Source organism: Carettochelys insculpta, chromosome 1, assembly GCF_033958435.1.
Source record: "Carettochelys insculpta isolate YL-2023 chromosome 1, ASM3395843v1, whole genome shotgun sequence".
Taxonomy (NCBI): domain Eukaryota; kingdom Metazoa; phylum Chordata; order Testudines; family Carettochelyidae; genus Carettochelys; species Carettochelys insculpta.
This window is the reverse complement of record NC_134137.1, coordinates 51,579,470-51,601,768: the sequence shown is the minus strand read 5'-3', so window position 1 is coordinate 51,601,768 and position 22,299 is coordinate 51,579,470. Positions and strand designations below refer to the sequence as shown.

The window sequence follows — 22,299 nt, the reverse complement described above, 5'->3', positions numbered from 1 at the left end:
GATATCAGACCTACCTGAAGATACCTGTGCTGGAGTAGTCTAGGAAACGTACCAAATTAAGTCCTATTGTCCATCCCAGGAAAGATTACAGGAATGGTGTCGGTGACAGCAAAGAGGAATGTTGTTCTCTATTTAATTCTTTTGACGTTCCCCACACATGTAACATGGAATGATCTCTGGCTGGCTACCTTCTCTATTAATTGTACCACCAATGTTATGGTATCTTAAAGGAGATACCAGTGTGATGGCTGCCCTTTTATCTGACATGTTAGGGACTGAATTGAGGCTCGCCACAGCAAAAAGCCCAAGCTGCCCTGAGCTACAGAAGCAAAGCTCTGTAGCTGGGATACAAGGACACCCCTCACTTCTCTCCCACAAGCACACACATGCATGGAAGCCTGATCAGTGGTTTGTACCTGCACTTGTAAGAACCTGGTCCCTCGGATTCTATTTCAGAACAAAAGATGTGCACATCTTGGAGGCCTGGTGCTATCAGACCTGCTATTGTTCAGTACTTCAGACAGGCCATCAGGCCTGTTAAGTGCACTCTCTTATAGTCTGGTTGAATCAGGTGACGTAATAGGACCTAATAGGAGTTGCCTATTATTTTGTCATTTACTTTTTTTCAAATATAACAATATTTGCATTTGTCAGCCGCTTTGGTTTTAGGTATAAAAATGCTACCAATGGCATTCATCATATTCAGCATGGATTTCTGTTCCATGAAGCCACTTTCTGCCTGTAATGAAGAGGGGAAGATGGGGTAAAGCTGTTCAATATGTTGTTTAAAAGACCAGTTTGATTCTGAGGATGTTATTTCTATAGATTTAACATAAAAAGATAATTCTCTCTGGTTCCTCATCAATAATTAAAATTACAGTAACCACTCAGCAGACATCCCTCCCTCCCTCAAGAAGGTGTAGTTAGTGTCCTTGATCTCTTGTCTAATTTTAGTGGGGCAACAAAGTTTGAGCAGGTTTTGTTCCCTTACTGAAGCAAGGTGTTCGAGGGGTTTGGGGTGGCCTTCTCCATGATGCTGTCTCTCCAGTAGAGTGTCCTTCTAGGGTGAAGGTGGTATGAGCACGTTAAGGTGTACATCCTGGATGTTCTTCTCCCAGTGTATTCTGTAGATTTCTTAGTGTGTTTGGGGCAATTACTATATCTGTGAAGGTAAGTGCCATGGTCTGTGTATTTCTTATATACAGTTGACTAGAGGATCTCATTGCTGAAGCCAGTTGTGGTATCCAGGAGTTGATGCAAGTGTTGGTGTGCTCTAAAGAGACAAGTAAAGGATGGATGATGGTTGATGAAGTTATAGAAATCTACAAGGGAGCTTAGGTCATCCATCCAGAAGGTGACAATGTCAACCATGTGTCTTGAGGATGTTATTGTTGGGATACATTTGTCCAAAAATTCTTCATCAAGCTGTCCCCATAACAATGATGTGGGTGAAAGTAAACTATTACTACAGACTCAAAAGAACACACACAAGGAAAATAACACGACAAAAATTTGCTATTACCTGTGGGTGAACATTTTTCACAAAATGATCCTGCTCTGTCTGACCTCTCAGCCTTTATTCTCAAAGGACATCTGTAGAACACCTTCACAAGATGAGTCTCGGAGCTTAAATTCCTTTAACTTTGCTGTACACTAAAACTCATGGCCTAGAGACTGTAGATTTATACCTTATTAACAAATAAATCCTCATCTGCATTTCCCCCCTCCCTTTCTTTCCCCCCACAAGTGGAGGAGTATTAACAGATACCCATAGATATGCCACTGTACCATTAAATGGTCCCTTTGAAATTCTTATTGACTATCTATGCTAAACAATCCATTACACCTTGTATTTAGCTGTGGCATTCTGAGGTTTGGGCTACCCTAGGAAATTAGGTTGGTACAATCACGTCCAAATCCCCGAGTGATGCAGTTAAATGAATCGAACCTCCAGTGTAGATAGTGCTACATCACCAGGAGAACTCTCCTAACGTATTCTCAGGTAGTTAGGCCAGGTCTACAGTAGGCCTTAAAGTTGATTGTAGAGATGCAATTCCAGCTCCGGCAATTGCATAGCTGGAATCGACTTATCTATAACCTACTTCCTGGCCATCCTCAGTGAGGGAGGTCAATGGAAGGATTTCTCCTGTCGACCTCCTTTACACCTTGTGAGATTGAGGCATACAGGGCTTGACTATCGACCCCTGATAGTTCGATTTTGTGCAGCCTCACTAGGCGCACGAATTTGAACCCCAGAAGATTGACCCTGAATGGGTCAATCTTCCAGGTAATGAAAACAGACCCTTTGAGTACCTACCTTGACAGGGTCCCTGGAGGCAGTGCCTTCACTGAAGTTCTACCGCTGTGCTTCTGTTTTAAATGTGGCCAAGCCCTGTATACGTTTGCCAGACCTGAAGAAGAGTTCTCAGGGGCCCAAAATCCTTTCTTTCTCATCAATAGGTTGGTCCAATAAGAGCTATTAGTCACTCGCCTTTTCCTCTGATATCCTGGGACCAGCACAGATGCAAGGCCACTGCATACAATCTGTCTGTGGCATATGGGCTGTGCTTATCGTTCTGGTGGCTGAGTACCTAGGTTTAACTGACCAGTTGCAATTTGCCCTGGAATGGGTCTGTGCACCCGTCCCACTGAAATCAAAGAGAGTTTTCCATGTACTTCAGGTGGGACTATGAAGTCTAATGATTTCTCCTTTTCTTCTGTGGCATTGCTAGTGATATGGATGAATTTGTGGGGTTGTCAGCCTACTGCTACGGCCAGGCCAGTATCTCATCGGGCCTAGCAATATACTCAATTTAATAGAGAAGATAATGTCCTGCCCTATGCTATCCTGGCCATTTGGAAGGTCCGTTTAACTATTTTATTTAGTCATTTCCAGCTCCTTAATGCTGCGGTCTAATGTGCGTGTGAGGGGAGGGGTGTGGCCGGGGGGTTACCTCTTATTTTGAAGGAATGCATACTATAGTACCCAGAGGCACTGGGACCTCATACTAGGGTGAGTGAAGTCTCTGCTCTACAGCCTTGGCTGAGCACCAGCTGGCTTTTAGCTCCTGCAGTAGAGCACAGGGCTTTAGGCCCTATGATCGCAGGTTCAATCCCTACTGCCAGCAACCTGTAGCATCACCCCTAGAAGAAGAAAATCTCTCATTCATCCTTGTAAATGCTTCATATGCCTTCCACAAGCAACAGGAGAGTCAAAGAAGGACATTCTCAGAGGCATTTCTCCATTGTGAATGAAGGTAATTCATGCAGCTGGGATCCATCAGCAGACCTGGATCCATATATCAGCCCTTGTGCTCAGCTTGTGGCACAAGGCTTCAGGGTGGAGAGGCTCTTCTTCATCATAGGTTCTGTAGGATTGGTTTGGTACACAGAATATGAGCTGGAGCAATAGAACTCTACAGCTACAGAGAATCCAGGGGCCACCTGCTGATTTTAATATACTCACTGAAATCCATGTTTTCCCCCGTGGTGGTGCTGCAGCTGCTGCCAGAGAACTAGAAATGATAGCACCAAGAGAGTGGAGCGCTTACCCCTGGGGCTGGCATCAGTGGAAAGTTAACTATTTCTTGTTCACTGTCTTATCAGAACCATCTCCCTAATGGGCTCACCCTGCGAGGCGGGATGTACCCGTCCTTCCTGATAGTCCAGTCCTCCGAGAGGCCGATTGGCTGTAAATTCTCAGGAGATGAAAACCACTTCTGCAGAGAGGGCCAGTGCAAAGTCTATATACCACTCAGACCTCACTTAAGTGGTGCATAGACTTTGTTCTGGCCATCTGCACAGGAATGGATTTCACCTCATGCATATAGCAATATAAGTCACGAGAGAATATGCATTAGCTGGCAGCTTTTATTGTCTGCACTCTGTGATCTTTGACCTCTTGCCCACAGACACCCAGTAAGTGCAGCTGACCAACAGCTGCACCGTGGTACACCCTGACCCAATTTTTGCTATTCCAGTCTGGACCTTTGAGAGCAAAATACCCTTCCCCAGTGAAATAAAGACATGGTTAGATGGGTAAGAAGACAAAAACAGAGCAAAGATGCTGCGGAGCCAGATCTTTGCTACAGTCAGCACAACTGGTTCATGTCTGTCACGCTGACGTGGTCAGGTCATGGTTTTGAACTTACTGTTAGGGCACATGGACGTGTCAGGTCCCTTCACCCTTCTCCGTCCTCCCAGCACTACGCCGGCCTGTTAGTAGCAATGTGTGGCCTCACTCTCACTTCAATTCACTTCCTATTGTAAAGACTGAACCAGAAGCTATGGAAGAAATGCCCCCAAGTCTGCTGGATAATAAAGTGGCTATTGGCCCGCAAAGGCTATTGCTGGAAGGGCAGCTGGCTGACGGGATGAAGGGAAGTTGCAACATCATAAGACCTACCATACATGCATCTTGTGTGCGCATCTCTTCCGTTTCATCTGCCTCACCTTCCCTGTGTGCCTGCACCCTCTCTTACAAATGTACGGTCGCTTTAAAAGATTGTACTATGTGCCCTGAAGCAGCTCCTCAGTAGATTTCTTGAGTAAAGATTGGGTTAAAAAGAGCCTGGTAACATCTTTGGCACTGTGAGTGCCTTGGTCATGCTTCAGGGAGGGTGAGGCTGGGCGGGAGGGCGAGTTGCATAGATGTACCAGACCACTGATAGGCCACATCATCTGTCTATTATGCAGGTAAAAATGCCACAACTTGAAGTCATTTACAGCTATATAACAATTGCGTTTGCAAACTTCTGCAGACTGACAGCATTGGTCTGTATGCTCCAAAGTATGCTACAATAAACCGGGGATTTTATGGACCCCCCCAATTCAGTGGACTTCAGGAACAACGGAACCCACCCTGCATTTTTCCCAGTGTCCATGGGGGGGGGGGCGGTCTGTAAAAATCATCTCACCCACTCCCCAAAAAAACAAAAAAACAAGTTGAGAGACTTACTGCTGCCGTGGCACAGAGGAGCCACTACCACCCCCCACCAGAGCCGCCACGTGCTGCTCCCGCTGGCGGTGGGGTGCATACATGGGCAGACTGGCACTCGCGTATGCACCCCCCACCACTGGTGGAAGGAGCACGTGATGGCTCTGGCGGTGGCTCCTCCAGGCCATGTTGGGGGGGGAGGGGGTGCCTCCAGCCGTGCTGGCGGGGTCCCAGCTGTGCACTAGGGTTCAGCAGCAGGGAGGGTGGGAACTGGGGCTGGGGGAGCCTGCTGGGTGTGGGTGTGCAGTAAACCCTTGCATTTAACGGATTTTTCAGGAATAGTGGACACCCCTTTCCCCTGTTAAATCGAGGGTTTACTGTCACAGCAAGAGACACCGCAGCAGCTCCTCAACTGGTGTAACGCACCGTAACTGGAAACTACACAGATTTATACCTGGTCTGGATCTGAACCATTGGCTGTGAGCGCGGTGCCAGTGGAGTGACATACTGTCTGAACAGGAACTGTGTGACCGTTTAAACTCCCAGGAGTACACGAACATCCTTCAGTGATTAGCTCTAGCATGCTCCCTTGTTCATTAAGACTTGCTTTGCAAGCACACTGCGCTAAAATCCGGTAGACAGTGATGTCACACTAGCAACTTTCCTTGGCCTCTTAGACCACTTCAGCAAATCCCATGTGTGATGTAGGACAACCTTCCATTATGAATAATGTTACCCCATTTGACCTGACCAGTTAGCCACTATTTGAGGTCTTATGGGATGGTTCCCTTAGGAAAAGCGATGGATGACACAGCCAGGTATTTCTTTGATGCAATTCAGTGTACTTAGGTAGTCTGCACCCCAAGTTCTGTTCCCCTGAATGCGATTGGAACGCAACAAGAGGCAGTTTCTTTGCTTGTGGATCTGGCCCTCTGCGCACCCGCTCTTGGGGCTGGGCTGGCAGCCTCACGTGTCACAGTTTAAAGCAACTGCATCTGTGTTCCTTCTCTGTTCCAGCAAACATGCCCATGCTAAACTGCCAGCTCCTCACCCATCACCTTGTTCAGGTGGAGCCCCATAGCTGCCTTCTGAGGGGTGTTTCTGAGCTGAACACTCCCCTGCCTTCACGGTGTTATTCCCAGCAAAAGACAGTCTGACTAAGCAGGCCTGTTCTTTTCTCTTCAGTGGTTAATAACAAAGAATTGCCAAGAATTATAAATTAAGATTCAACACATTCTAGGCAAGTGTATCTACTCCTAGGGCAGAAGCATTAGAGAGAGAACATTCTTAATAGTAACTGAACCCACGCGCAGGCTAAAATTTACCAGAGTCCCTCGCCAATTGTCTGCAAAATAGACAGTTGTGGGTGAGCCCTTCAACCCCATGAAGGAGTCCGTTTTGTAGACACTCATCTGGAACAGCCTCCACTCAGAACTGGCGCCATTGTGAACAGCTTTGTTCTTCCTTTCTGTGGTTCATCAAATGCATCATTTCCCATGAAAGCTTATGCTCCAAAAATTCTGTTGGTCTGTAAGGTGCCACAGGACGTCTGGTTGTTTTTGCAGATACAGGCTCACACAGCTACCCCTCTGATATTCTGAGCAGTGGCTCCTTTTGTTCCAGCTCTCTACTCCATAAAGGAACTGAAGAACATAAGACAGGGGTCAGACTAAAGGTCCATCAAGCCCAGTATCCTGGCTGCTGACCATGGCCAATGCCAGGTGCCCCAGAGGGAGTGAACCAAACTTTCCTGTCACCCGTCTCCAGCCTCCGAGCGGCACAGGCTAGGGACACTATTCCTTACCTATCCTGACTAATAGCCAGTAATGGACCTAACCTCCATGAAATTATCTCACTCATTTTTTTAAACCCTGCCAAAGTCCTAGGCTTCACAGCTTCCTCTGGCAAGGAGTCCCCTCCACAGCACTCTTAATTCTATATACCTCTAGCATATACCTGCTTAGTCTCCTCTGTAGCCAGACAGAACCCCCCAGCTTTTGCTCTACTCCATCTTGCCTTCCCTAGGTGCTTCAGAGCACGAAAGGGTTAAAAGGAATAGCCCAGCCCTGGAATGCCCCAGAGCGCATATGGGCTTATCTTAGCCAGGGTCTTTGAAGCTCCGGAGCAAAGCTAAGAACAATGGGCTAATTAACAGCCGGCCTCCGACTGCCCTTGGCTAATTACCATCAGTTGATGCGCCCACAAGGTCCCAGACACGAGGAAAATCTCCGGCCCATTAAAAAAAACAAATGCCCTCAATTGTCTACCTCACAGGTGTGAGCTACGCCCTTGAACTCCCTGTGAACCAGCATCAGACAGTTTAATTCAATCAAACCAAGGAAGAAGCCTACGTGACCCAAAGGGTATAAAAGAGGGGGCCGGCAGACCCCCTATTTGAGCTCCAATCATCTTTCCTGCTGGACAGGAGGGTGGGGGTCTCCCCAGGTTCCCGGGGATGCCCGAGTCCTGGAGAAAAAGGGACAAAGGACTTCTTCCCAAGGGATTGAGAGAAAAGCTGGCCAAGCCACGTTGGTAGCGCAGGCGTAAGAATAAGACCTGCTAGGTATTTTATCTCTTGCTTCTCATTTTTGCGTGCATTTAATAAGTATAGATCCATGAATTAGAGTGTATGCTAGCTATTTGTAATCAAAGTATAAACCTTGTAACAATTGTAACCACAAGAGCTTGGCTCCCTAGGTAAACAAACAAAGCAACATTGTAACAGTAAGAGATTAACTTGTTAGATAAATAAACAAAGTAATTGATTAAGTGGTAACCTGACTCCTGTTGCTGTGCAAACCGAACACAAAACAAAGAACCCAGCTGCTTTCAGCCTGGTCACTGGTGGACTCTGCCATAGACAAGGCCATAAGTGGCATCTCACCTGGCCATCGGCTAACAGAAACTCTCAGTTGCTTCTGACATTTATACTGAATGTTGGGCAAGCCGGGGGCCCTTCTAGCACAGCAGCGCTATAATACATTAGGGATGGATTTGTCAAGGGCTAAAGGACAAGGGCCAATCTCCCCTGAAAAGACGGTGGCAATCTGGTGCCCAAATCCTGTTTGTGCCTTTGAAAATCTCCTCTTTACAACACACATTTTAAAACTAATGGGAAGTTTAACGTTAATATTAGGTCCAGAGAAAGGAAAATCCCTTCCGATGGGGGCACTTTGCTTTTTCAAACACTTAGGAAGTGGGTTTGATTGAGAGGCCCAAAGATATGTGTTGCGCTTTAACTACAAGCAGATTATTTCCCAATATTGTTATTGAGGCACAGCTGCGTATTTGATACCATGGGGCACGTAACTGACTCTGCACTGAGACCTTCATAATTACTAGCTGGGCATTTCCAGGGTCCCTGTCACAACTGAAGCCCCTGCAGTCATTAGGGAATACAACCTTCCAATGGCTTTGGTGGGATGTGGGGGGGGCAGAGACAGGCCCACCAACAGAGGGGAGGGACAATTCCCCCAGAACTCAGCAATTCAAAGGGGCCCAGGGCTCCCAGCCAATGCCGCCACTATTATGGCAGTAGTGGTGACCAGAGCCCCAGGTCTTTTAATTCGCTGCTAGAGCACGTTGGTAAGTGCTGCAGAGCCCTGGGTGGTGCACACTGGACAGAGTGGGGACAGGCACTGGAGGGTGCTGAGGGCTGGCTGTCCCAGCCCTGTCCCTTCCACCAGAGGCCCTGCCCTTCTGGGAGCAGGGAGCCAGGCCCTCCCCACCTTGCCCAGGGGCCTGGCAAGGCTGCTGGCTCACCTGGGCATAGAAGGACGACCATCCCCACTGTGCAGCGGCAGAGATGCAACATGCCCAGAATGACTGCCCCAAGATCACTCCGTAAGCCCAGGGCAGATCCAGACACTAAACCCAGAGCTCTCAAGTCCCAGTCCAGAGCCTTAACCACAACAGCTTGGGGCATTGCTCCCATTAAGGGGAATTGCTTTGTGTTGGCAATGCTGTGGGTGGACAGAACGGTTCAATAGTGGGCCTTGCGCAGCTACTTGTGTAGGACCTGGGGAGGAGTTAAGGGGAGCTCCTGCCAGTGAACTCCCTGCTGTCTGTCACTCAGCTTCAGCCCCCACCCCATAATTCCTTTGTGCAGGTGCTGAGGCTCTCTCTTGCCCCATGTGGAGAAGCCAGCAGGGGAGGCCTGGGGGTTAGGGTGCTCAGAGGGAGCCTTCCCAGAAAAATTAATAGATCAGAGGTGTGAGGGGTTATCAGGAGCTCTGCCAGGCTACCTGCACCAAGCGTCCAAAAGGGAGAGGTTCCTTCAGCCCCAGGAACACCTGTCCCCTTCCCACCACAGCTTGCCAGGTGACAGCTCTGCAAACCAAGGATAGGGTGACATCATCCAGTCCCAGCCAAGCAAAAACTCACACAATCCATGATAGAAAGACGGAGGTCACTCTCTCTCTCTCTCTCTCTCTCTCTCTCTCTCTCTCTCTGGAGCTGAAGGGGGTTGGGAGGCAATTAATCAAAAAAGGTTACAACATCTAAAGCAATTACTCCAACGCAAACGTCCCTGGCAGAGGGTGTCACCAGCTAAGCCTTGATGTTTTGGGGAGCTAGAGATCTTACCCTGCCACTTCTCTCTTCTTTGGCCTTTCTTTATGGCTGAGCTTCGTGGAATTTAGATTTAAAAAATGACCTTCAGGTCCAGGTTGCTCTTCACTCGGTACTTACATACGGAACGTGTCTGAGTTATAACTAGAACTCAGTGAACACGGCAAAACCATTTCTATCTAAATTCATTCACAAGGACTCTACCGTGGGGGGGCAACTCCGTGATGATAGTGTATGGCAGCTGAGGGATGTGGAGGGAGGGGCAGAACACCAGGCTCAGCAAGTGATACTAGAAGTGTTCCAAAGGCTGCTCCACCAGATGGACGAGCTCAAGTCTTTGGCTAATGACCTGGTAATCTGAGTTTCCCCAAAGGCCTAACTGATGGCAGGCACACCGCTGGGGTAACTCTTAAGTGGCTGAAACATCAGAGTGATGACCTCAGCCGTGGTTTGAATGCTATCTGTGTGCAACAACGGGCTGCTAGCACGTGGGAATTGTCAGACGAGTTTGATTTAATGGGCTGTACCTCGTGAAGCTCTTGGTTAAATGATGCCCAAATTTAAATCCTTCATGGAATGTCCAGGGAGGTTAAAACGTTCCCTTATTGGGTTATGTGTATTCCAATTCCTGATGGCAGATTTATGTCCATTCCTCCTTTAGTGCACAGACTGTCCAAAGTGCATGTCAGACAGGCATTGCTGGCACAATAAGGCTGTCTTGGAGTATGAGCCCTTGACGGTGTGGCTGAGGTGGTTAGGTCTGTGGACAGAGCTGTCAATGAGGTTTGTTGCAGGGATCGGTTTCTGGGTTAGTGTTGCTGTGATGTGGTGCGTAACTGCTAGTGAGTATTTTCTTGAAGTTGGGCAGCTGTCTGTAGGAGAGGACAGGCCCGTCACCCAAGGCCTGTGAGTGTGAGGGCTCTTACTCCAGGATAGTTGTAGATTGTCAATGATGCACTCGAGGGGTTTAAGATGAGGACTTATTTTATTTCCCTTGTTGGACCTATCATGAAATAGGTGGCTTCTGGGTACTTGCCTGGCCTTGTCAAGCTGTTTCTTTATTTCCCAAGGTGGGTAATTAAGTTTTACAAATGCTTGAGAAAGATCTTGTAGGGTTTTGTTGATGTCATTGTCAGTGAAGCTTTTCTTGCTTGCTCTGTTAAGTGTCTTTAGGAACTTGTGCACGGCAGCAGAGATCATCTTGAAATTAGTGGCAGAGGAAGATGGTTTGGAGGAGCTTGATTATGTATCTGAGATGGACAGTGTCAACCTGTCATTGTATTTGGCAGGCGCGGCGCAGCTGTACTTGGTAGGGCAATGTTTTTGGACTAGGGAACCTAGCACTGATAGGTAGGACTGCAGCATCGTGCAGGTGTGGGATGAAGAGCCGAGGCTACAGAACTTTAGGATGCATAGAGCAACCTTCCTCGAGCTGTGTGCTGAGCTGACCCTCCAATCTGCGCCAGAATGAGAGCTGCCCTCGTGGCTGAGAAGCGTATGTCAATTGCTGTGTGGAAGCTGGCAACGTCCGATTACTACGGGTCAGTTGCAAGTCAGGTTGGAGTAGGGAAATCTACTATTGGGCAGTGCACCCTGTAAGCTGAGCACCTGGGCAGCCACCCAGGAGTGAGTTGGGTGCTGCCCAGCGGATTAGCAGCGCATGCTCACAGCCAGCAGCATGTATTTCTGCAGTGGTGCACATCTGTATATGCCTCAGTGCACAAAATAAATTTTTTTCCTCCCCAGATGGAAAGAATTAGTGGGACCACTGCCGGTGGGGCTGTACTGCTACGTGTGTGTAGGGCAATAGATTGTACTTTGCTATAGAGGCCCATGACTCTGGGAAATGTGCATGATTCAATGGCTGGATTTGCAGCTATGAGATTCCCAATGGGAGGTGTGGGGGGAGCGCTAGATGGTACACTTGTTCTGATTTAGCACCAGCCCACCCTGCCACTGAGTCCAGCAACATGAAGAGATACTCCCTGATGGCGCTGTGAGCTCTTGTGGGTCACCATGGGCATTTCACAGACAGCAACTTGGGGTGGTCTGGAAAGAGGCATGAGGCATGAATCTGCAAAACCACTGGCCTGTACAGAAAGCTGCAGGTGGGAACTCTTTCCCCAGACCACAAGATTATAGTGGGGGGTTTGGAGATGTGCTTAGTGATCCTGGAGACCTGGCTCCCCCCTTGCGATCCTGGCTCATGAAACCACACCTGGGGCACCTGGAGAGCAGGAAGGAGAGTGTTAACAGGCTGAGCAGGTTCCACATGGTGGTCGAATGCACCTTTGGGAGATTGAAGGAGGTATGTCTATGACAGGCTAAACGTCACTCAGGACAATAGCCCCATGGTTATCACTGCCTATTGCACTTGGCATAACTTATGTGAAATTAAGGGCCAATTGTTTGTTCGGTGGGTAGCGTGCTGAGGTACAGCCCTTGGCTGCGGAGTGTGAACAGCCAGACACATCGGCTGGCAGAGGAGCCCAAGGAGCTGCTGGTAACATCATGGAGGAAGCACTTTGGCAATGAGGAGCACTGAAATAAAGCTCTGGTACAACTGTTTCCTGGTTGCACCTCCTTCTCACCCGCACCACCCACCAAGCCACGCAACACATGCTCCTGGGGTTTGTTATATGCTTACTCTTCAAACTCACTGATCCACAAAGCCCTGCTCAAATGGAAATGAGAGAAAAGAAGTGATCATTTTCATGGCCTCAATGTGGCTGAGACAGGTGTGGTTACAAATCCTGACCCACTGCATCTTTCTCTAATAATGGCCCTCCTGCCCCAAGGGTCAGGCTCCATAACTCACCCAGATATATTCTCTCAAGGTCTGGCTCCACAAAGCTTCTTATGCCTTCAGCAGGAATGTTCTCCCACAGTTCAATCGGTTCAATTAAAGAGCAGGAAGTCCACCACACAAAGGACTTACTGGCAGAAGTAGAAGCACTTCAGGATCTGGTGCAGCCAACACTCCATGTCTCCTAATGGTTTTCTCCCTGGCATCCAGCCTCAAATACTTGATACACCTGAAATTGATGGACCTGTTCCTGAGCCCTGTCAAGGTTAATTTAGTTGTCAGAATGGCATTCCACTTGGGTGAGGTTTCTCAGTCTTGCATACCCTACAACAATCAGAGTCCTTAAGTGCCTCCTTAAACTGGTCCCTCTGGTGCAGGACCCTTCCCCGTGCTGGAACCTCAATTTACTTTAAGAGAACCTGGACCCGCCTTCAAGACCACAACAACCTGCCTGCCACTCCAGCTGTCCTTCAAGTCTTTGTCCCTTGTGGCAGACATCTTGACCTGAAGTAAATGGGAACTGGGAGACCTCATGACCAACCCACCAAATGCAGTACTTCATCCAGAAAGAGTTATGTTGTGTTCCTGCCCTTCCTTCCTTCCTAAACTTTCAGATCAGTCACGCCACTCTGTTGTATTTATTCCACCCAGAAAAGCCTAATCTCTGTTCACGAGATATAAAACAAGTCCTGGCTTTGTCTTCACTGAATTAAACCCTATAACATTCCCCACAGACCCCACTTCCTTTACTGAGCGGATGTGGAGCCACTCATTCACCTCTCAAATGCTATGCAAATGGGTATGAGAGAGCATTTAGGCACATTGTAAGCCCTCTAGGATGCACCCTCCTTTGAGCCACTGCTCACTCTATGAAGGCGCAGTCTGTTTCAATGTCCCTCGTTAGGAAGGTAATCCTCAAGGACATTAGCAAGACAGCTCTCTGGTCCTCCGCTCATATGCTTTCACAGCATTAGGCCTTACTTCGTCCCTTCAGGATGGACGTGGTCTTTGGTGATGCTGTTCTACACTTTGCTGGATCCACCTGCTCAGCACCCTCCTCCACAATGAGATAGTGCTCCAATGTACCCACACATTGTGCACCCGTAGGTACAAGAAGGGGAGGCGACTTAACTTGTGCACTAACTGGAATTCTCTGAGTTGTTTTGTCCCAGTTGGATGCTCCATTACCTGACCTCCTCCTTCCCTGTCTGACTGGAGTCCAACCAGATGTGCCCAGCTGATCACCATCTTCAATATTTATTGCTGTTGTTGGAGCTGTGCCTTTATTTAATTATGTTTTTTTTTTTGTCACTAAGAGCTCAGCAAAGTATTCCAAGAGAATTCCTAAACCAGACATTTTCCCCATCAGTGGAACATCATCTTGGGCCAGGATACACCAGATAAGAGTGTCCAGAAGACAAAGCAACCTTCTGGTCATGCGGCCAAGGAAGGCAAGAAGATGGCTCCAGAAGCTGTGAGACAAACACTGCCAAGAACGTTGAGAAGTTTGGTTCTAAACATGGCAGAAAACTGTTGCATATTCTGAGTATTGGGGTGAATCAGAGTAGTAAATGGAGGCTGTTGACTTCTGAGAGAGAGGCCCTGGCAGGAAGCCATGCATCAGAGCTTCAGTAACTATTAAGGTTTTCTCTTTATCATTACATGTAAGAAAATCTGTTTGCATCCATCTCATGGGCGGGTGTTTTTAAATATATTTTGGATGGTAGCATAGAGAAGCAAATGCTGAAATAAAAAGATGACACAACATTAAATTTTGGTACGAAACAGAGTACAACAGCTATTCACATATGGACAAAGCTAGATCTTTGTTGGGAAAAGCTCATACGGAACAATTTTCCATTTAAAAATGGTGTTTCATCACAATGCCAAAACTCTGAAATCAACAACCTTGCTCAAATTTTGTTTCAGAAATAGAAAGGGGAAAGTTTCAATGTCAGTGTCACATTTCTACCTTTTTTTGGAATGAAACAGTTTGATTTTTCCTTTCCAAATAACTTTTCATTTTCCATTATTGATGATACTGTATATTATAAAATTTTAAAAAGTCAAAATTTAAACAAAACATTTTGATTCAAAATGAATGTTGTCAAGTTTTTTTTCCCTTGGCTAATTTTGAATTTTTCAGGTTTAATTCCAAATTGGAATGAAACCAAATTTCAGAAGCCTCTGAGACACACTGTCCATTTTCTTCACAGCTCTAGACAAAACTCTACCATTTTTGTGCTGCTCAGAGGACCACAGACTTTCTTATTTTAGACATATATATTAGATTAATTAAAATTAATAAATGAAGCTTAAGTAGCAAAAGTGGCCCATGCTGGAGGATTTGCATGCTTACGGGTGCCCAGTACTCATTTTTTTTGCTGGACACTAGAAATGGGTGACAGGGGATGGGTCACTTGACAGTTGCCTGCTCTGTTCGTTCCCTTTGAAGCACCTGGCATTACCACTCTTGGAAGACAGGATACTGGGCTAAAGGGACATTTGGGCTAAACCACTAGGATCGTTCTTAGGGTCTTAGTCAACATTCCAATCTCTCTGCCAGCAGGAAAGGCTGCTACTGCCATCCCAGTCCTGCAGTCTGAGGATATGTCTATACTTGGGGGTGTCAGCACACTGCTATCGATCTTCCAGGGATCGATTTTGCTGTGTGTGTGAAGAGGTGGCAAAATTGATCTCTCTGGGCTCAGCCATCAACTCCGGTACTCCATGCTGAAGAAAGTCAATTCTGATACATCGATTCTAGAGCAATTGTGTGGCTGGGATCAACTATGACCTCTAGTGTAGACCAAGCCGAAATGAGGGATTGCCCGATGGTGGCCAGGTGGTGATGTGAGGCTGTTGCTGATTGTGACAAATGTGGTTTTCCACTTGGTATCACACCCCTGCCAATTTGTCTCTTTTATTCACCTTTATCATGTCTTGTCAGAAAGCTGGATCTGGGGCAATCTTGGGCAGGCTCTGTTTTCATCAGGCTCGTCACTGGAGTAGGAGATGGGCCTGGGCCCAGCATGTCAAAGAGGCCTGAATCGGGCGTATGAATTGCTCGGGAACCTTTCACAATAAATACTCAATATTTGGTGTGTGCTATTTGCAATGTAGGACTGGCCACATGTCACATGGGATTGTTTCTGTTCCCCTGATTGGAGACCAGTGAGGAAGCCAGTGGAATCAGAGAAGTGGATGATCATGGTACAGGTGGTGGTGACTTCCCCAGTGCTGTCTTTACGATGATGGAGCAACAACCAATAACAGCACAGAGGGCAGCTCCTGATATATACCACAGACTGACATCACAGGGAGCGCTGGGACTGCTTATCAGTATTATTATTATTCGAGTGTGCTGGAAACTTGCCATCAGAAGATGCTGTTTTGTTTAAACTGAAATCATGGAATCCTCGGGCTGGAAGAGACCTCAAAAAGGTCATAACTGTTAGGCAGAAATGAGTCAATTTGGATTACATTTCCCCTTAAAAAAAGGAAATGGAAAAGACCACTTTGGAACGTTACATTTCAACATCGGCAGAATGGAACATTTTGATTGTTTGTTTAATTTACATTGCCATTTTTAAGTCAAACTTGAAACACAAACAAAATATTGAAACTGCAGGAATCCCCAGCAGGGAAAATTAGCCCAGACTGTGTCCCCTGCTGTTCACAGAGTAGCCACGTCTGCCCTAGAGTGTGTTTTTGAAAGGGCGCCTGGGTGGTACACACTGGCCTTTCTGGGAGCTTGGGACATCCTGGTGCCGGGAGTGGCTCTGGCCAGTTGCCATCCCTCGTCTCTGGGGGGCTAGCTGGGACAATCGATGGGGCCAGGTTTTCCTGGCCCTTGGATGGTGCAGCTGTGGAAACAGGAGGGAAGAGAGGAACAGGCTGTGAGTAGTGACCCCTGCCCCGTGCTCACGCCCCATCCCCCTGGGGGTGGTGGGTCCCCATCCCCTGTTCCCACTGTGAGGGTGGGGTGACCCTGTGGGCGGCCCCCCTGTGCGGTCCAGCCCCCCACCCCTCCTCCTGGGGGCAGGGCACAGTGCTGTCCATAGGACTGGATGCTGAAAGGCACTGGTGGATGTGCTGCCATCCCGAGGGCCATGATCTGGCTGGGCAATGGCTGGCTGGGTTCTGCTGGGGGCATGGGGTGCCCCCAGTTGGGTATGGTGCCCCCACCCTATGTTCTGGAGTGTGTGCCCTGTCAGGTATGTACCTGAGGGTCCACCACCAAGGTCAGGGGATGCCTGGCTGGAGGTGCAGAAGGGGAGGTCTAAAACCAGGTCCCCCTCCTCGCTTTACCAGTCCCTGGCGGAGGCTGGCTCCAGCTCTGGCCCAGGCGGCACTGGATTGTTCAACCGTCCCAGCTCCTCGACGTTTCCGGGCTGGGACTCCTCAGTGGAGGTGTTGAGGATGGCAGGTGGGGAGGGGGTGTCCCAGAGGCTCAGGGAAGTCTGGAGCTCCTGGTAACACGGGCACAAAGCAGGGACGGCCCCTGATCAGCTCGCTGAGTCCTGATTCCAGGTATAACCCTGCCACTACTCCTTGACCTTGCTTCTCACCTGGTCAGGAGTGAGGACAGGGCGACCCCGGGAGCTCAGGCCCTCATTCAGCCTGGCAAAACCAGCCACGTTCCTCATCCTTTGTGCCGATCATCCATGTTCCTCCGCTTTGTGCCGACCACCTCCTCCTCCTGCTAGAGCCCCAGCAGGTCCCAGAACTCATGCTCTGTCCAGGAGGAGGCATGCTTTTCCCCCGCCAGCTGGACCCCTGCGAGCCCTGGACATGCTCGGAGGTGGGCCCCTGGGGCTCCTGACCTGCCCAGGTGCTGGCCACGCCGCTGTCAGCTGTGCCGGGGGTTGTGCTGAGGTGTGCAGGGGTATGGCGTGTTGAGGCTGCTGCCTTCACTCTCTCAGCCTCCTACAGTGGGGTTTCCGGGTTTGTGCAGCTTTAAGAGCTACTTCACCCACGGACCATAAAGCCCCACAGGTGCTAGGCAGCACATCTCCACCTAACAGCTGATCGCCTCCATGGCAGACCTCGCTCTTTCAAAAGAGCAGGACGTGGAGCGTCTACACACGTCCTCTTTAAAAAAGTCTGTCAAAAGGGGGGGCCTCTTCCTGCTTCCTGTTTGGAAGAGTGCTTTCGATTCCCGCGGTGTGCACCGTCAACTTAGTTTTTGAAAGCGCATGCAGCGTGTACAGATGCGCTGCGCGCTCCTTCGAAAAAGGGCCTGAATTTTAGAAATTATTGCCTAGTGTAGACACAGCTCGTGAGGCAAAGGGGACAGTGGGATAGAGATTTTGGCTTGGTAGACACAGGTTGGCTGGGTTAGAATTTCCAGCGTGAGAACACTCACATCCGTACAAGAATATACTGCAACACCAAAGGAAAAGCTCCTCTTCAAACATTTATGAAAATTAAAAACAGACTTGGGTGAATGTTTGTGGAAAATGGAACAAGAAGGGGTGAACTGAAAAATGATTTTGAATTTGATTAATGGAAATTTTTTCACAGTATTAATTCACATTTTTCTTTTACAATTGGCTTTCTCCCCGGAATATCGCAAAGGAAAGTGTCTTCTTCCAAAACCATCAATGACAGAAGTTCTGAAACACTTTCTGCTGTTACTAAGAACATAGGGAGGCCATACTGGGTCAGAACAAAGGTCCAGCTAGCCCAGTATCCTGTCTGCTGACAGTGGCCAATGCCAGATACCCCAGAGGGAGTGACTCAACAGGTAACGATCAAGCGATCTCTCTCCTTTCATCCATTTGCAGCCTCTGACAAACAGAGGCTGGGGACACCATTGCCTAATAGAAATTGATGGACCTAACCTCTGTGAATTTATCTAGTTCTTTTTTGCACCCTGTTAAAAGTCCTGGTCTTCACAACATCCTCTAGCAAGGAGTTCCACAGGTCTGCCGTAGGCTGCATGTAGAAAAACTTCCTTTTTTTTAGTTTTAAACCTGCTACCCATTAATTTCATTTGCTCATCCCTAGTTCTTATATTATGGGAACAAATAACATTTTTTTCACTTTTTCCATACCAGTCATGATTTTATAGACCTCTATCATATCCCCCCCTTACTTGCCTAATCTCTAAACTGAAAAGTCTCAGCCTTTTTAATCTCTCTTCACATGACACCCATTCCAAACCCCTGATCATTTTTGTTGCCCTTTTCTGATCCTTTTCCAATGTCAATATATATATATTTTTGAGATGAGGCGACCACGCTTACATGTAGTATTCACGATGTGGGCATACCATGGTTTTATATGGAGGCAATAAGATAGTCTCTGTTTTATTCTCTATCCCCCTTTAAATGCTGCTCATTGACTGGATGTTTTCAGAGAACTATCCATAATAACTTCAAGTTCTCTCTCTTAATTAGTTATAGATAAATGACATCCTACTCATTATCGAGTGACCACCAAGAAAAAGAAGAAGCTAAAGTAGTCCCAGTCATTTTGCGTGTACACTTGGGATTATATTTCCAATGTGCATTACTTTGCATTTATCAGTATTAAATTTCATTTGCTATTTTGTTTCCTAATCACTTAGTTTTGTGAGATCTTTCAGAAGCTTTTCACAGTCTGCTTTGGTCTTACATCTCTTGAGTAGCTTTGTTCTTAACTCTCTTGAGCAGCAATTGTAATATCATCTGCAAACTACCACCTCACAGTTTACTCTTTTCTCCGGATTATTTATAAATAGGCTGAATAGGACTTGTCCTAGTACAGACTCTTGGCAGTCACCACTAGTTACCCGTCTCCATTCTGAAAACTTACCATTTATTCCTACCTTTTGTTTCCTATCTTTTAACCAGATATCAGTCTATGAGAGAACCTTTCCTCTCATCCAATGACAACTTAGTTTACTTAAGAGCCTTTGGTGAGGAACCTTGTCAAAAGCTTTCTGGAAATCTAAGTATACTATATCCACTGGATCCCTGTTGTCCACATGCTTATTGACCCCCAAAAGTACTCTCGTAGATTAGTAAGGCATGATTTCCCTTTATAGAAACCAAGAGGACTTTTCCCCAACAATTATGTTCAGCTATGTGTCTGACAATTTTATTCTTTACTATAGTTTAAACTAATTTGTCCAGTACTATTGTTAGACTTACTGGTCTGTAATTACCACCATCACCTCTAGAGCCCTTTTAAAATATTGGTGTTACATTCACTATCTTCCAGTCATTAGATACAGAAGCTGATTTAAAGGATAAGTTACAAACCACAGTTAGTTTCAGAACTCAGGTGAATGCCATCTTGTCCTGGTGACTTGTTACTATTAAGTTTATCAATTTGTTCCAAAACATCCTCTAATGACAACTCAATCTGGCGCAAGTACTCAGATTTGTCACCTAAAAGGCTAGGACAAGTGATCAGACTCAGGCATTTGTAATTACAAGCGCATACTGATGCATGCCTCACTTACGCATGTAAATACCTGAAGCAAGCATGCACAAATATTAGATGGGTATGTGTACATTGTAGGTTCACTAATAAGAGTGTCCAATGGCTCTTTGAAACCCAGGTTCCTTATTTTCTGGTGCATTTTTGATTTCCTCATAGCCAGACTTGAGCAAGATTGCCATTTCCTTTCAATTACATGAGAAAACCAGTTAAAAACAAGGCCATCAGGTGAAAGCCTGTCTTTCAGACTCTAGCTCCTTGAAGCAACAATAACTGTTATTTACGAAACCTTGGCACAGCACCTGCTACCAGGAAACCCTAATATGATTAAGGCCTCTAAATACTGCTGCCACATAAATGGTAAATTTAAAAAACAAACAAACAAGCCTTCTTAATATATTTACATAGCACCTGTGTTAGCATCCGTATGCAAGCTGTTCAATTTTACTATATAATGTGCAACATCAAGTCAGAGCACAAATCAACCAGGAAGCTGCTCCTGTCAAACTTGGCTTTGTTCAGTGAAAAATATATGGTTAAAAAGCTGAACCACGGAATAAAGGCATAAGAGCGTTTGATGTGACAGAAAAAAATAATTCTATATTATTAAAGAACAGTGCATAATGGGGCTGGGATTTCTAGTTTTATCTTCCATGATTCATAGTCTGACTCATTCCAGAACATTGTCAGTTACATAAGTGATACATTCTTGAAGAGAGGCAGCCTTCTAAAATTTTCATAATGAGTAAAATTCATATCGAGGCCTCTATTATTATATTACTGGATTGCATCAGAATGACACATTCTGGAAAGAAGGAAAAAGAGGCTGTGAAAAAATATGGTTTGGATGGAGTCAAACAAGTCTACAGCTTAACATCTGGACTTTTGAGAATAAGCACTAGGGAACAGCTTCATGGAAGAACACCCTGCTGGTGTTTATCCTGGACATCGGTGGAGATAGTCTGGGTTCATCATCATCATTAACAACCGTGGGCTCAGCACCTGTTGGTGAATGATGCCTCTCTCCCTATTTCCTTCCATTTTTCCCTGTCTAGTATGGAGTGGCTTAGTTTTTGTAGACAGTCTGCGTTCAGACAGGTATAAATCAGAATGGGATTTAGTGACTCATATTTTTGCTTCCTAGTTAGATGTAAACTTTAGAAATTTACTTTCTCCAAAGAGTATTATGGTGGGATAGGTAGCTCAGTGGTTTGAGCATTGGCCTGCAAAACCCAGGGGTGTGAGCTCATCCCTTGAGGGGGCCATTTAAGGATCTGGGGCCAATAGATTTTATATATATAAAAAGGGGGAATGGTACTTGGTCCTTCCAAGAGGGCAGGGGACTGGACTCGGTGACCTCCTGAGATCCCTTCCAGTTCTACGAGATGTGTTATTGTAGTTCTTGGAATTGTTTAGGGTCAAGATTTTGTCAGTTGAATAGAGAGCCTTTGGCATCTAGGTTACTAACTGAATCTAGCCAACTTGTTAGGATTAAAAGGTGTGTTATTTTCTGACAGCTTTTCAGTGGCTTTTATGGCAGGATTTGGGGATCTCGGTCAGATGGGCTCAGCAGAGAACACCAGACTTGGATAAGCACAGAACCAAAAACACCTTCATACCATCTCAGTCGAGGCACATTACGGCTACGTCTACACGTGAAGCCTACATCGAAATAGCTTATTTTGATGTAGCAACGGCTATTTCGATGAATAACGTCTACACGTCCTCCAGGGCTGGCAACGTCGATGTTCAACTTCGACGTTGCGCAGCACCACATCGAAATAGGCGCTGCGAGGGTACGTCTACACGCCGAAGTAGCACACATCGAAATAAGGGTGCCAGGCACAGCTGCAGACAGGGTCACAGGGTGGACTCAACAGCAAGCCGCTCCCTTAAAGGGCCCCTCCCAGACACAGTTGCACTAAACAACACAAGATACACAGAGCCGACAACTGGTTGCAGACCCTGTGCCTGCAGCATGGATCCCCAGCTGCCGCAGCAGCAGCCAGAAGCCCTGGGCTAAGGGCTGCTGCCCACGGTGACCATAGAGCCCCGCAGGGGCTGGAGAGAGAGCATCTCTCAACGCCTCAGCTGATGGCCGCCATGGAGGACCCGGCAATTTCGACGTTGCGGGATGCGGATCGTCTACACGGTCCCTACTTCGACGTTGAACGTCGAAGTAGGGCGCTATTCCGATCCCCTCATGAGGTTAGCGACTTCGACGTCTCGCCGCCTAACATCGAAGTTAACTTCAAAATAGCGCCCGACGCGTGTAGCCGCGACGGGCGCTATTTCGAAGTTAGTGCCACTACTTAGAAGTAGCGTGCACGTGTAGACACAGCTTACAAGAGGAGAACTTGGACTGATAAAACCTGTAGTGGTAGAAGTGTGCTGCTGCTGCTCATATGCCTCCCACTCTGCACCTTTCTCGCAGCAACAGAGACATTTTGTTCCCGTATTTGGAGTTCAAAGCTTGTTAAGAATGTTCCCGTTTGTAAGATGCACCTATTGCCAGCATTCAGCTGCATTTACAGTACAACTAATGGGCCAAAGACTG

General features: G+C 47.1%; 1 long non-coding RNA gene across 1 annotated transcript in view; it reads right to left on the bottom strand.

The window, feature by feature from the left end:
- Nucleotides 1-15,683: 15,683 nt before the first annotated feature.
- The window catches only part of LOC142008749 (uncharacterized), a 42,506-nt gene continuing 35,890 nt past the window's right edge, over nucleotides 15,684-22,299 (bottom strand). Inside the window, exons 4-5 of the long non-coding RNA XR_012644221.1 lie at nucleotides 16,537-16,783; nucleotides 15,684-16,177 (exon numbers count right to left, since the gene is read on the bottom strand). This is a non-coding gene — a long non-coding RNA (uncharacterized LOC142008749). The remainder of the gene's footprint in view (nucleotides 16,178-16,536; nucleotides 16,784-22,299) is intronic.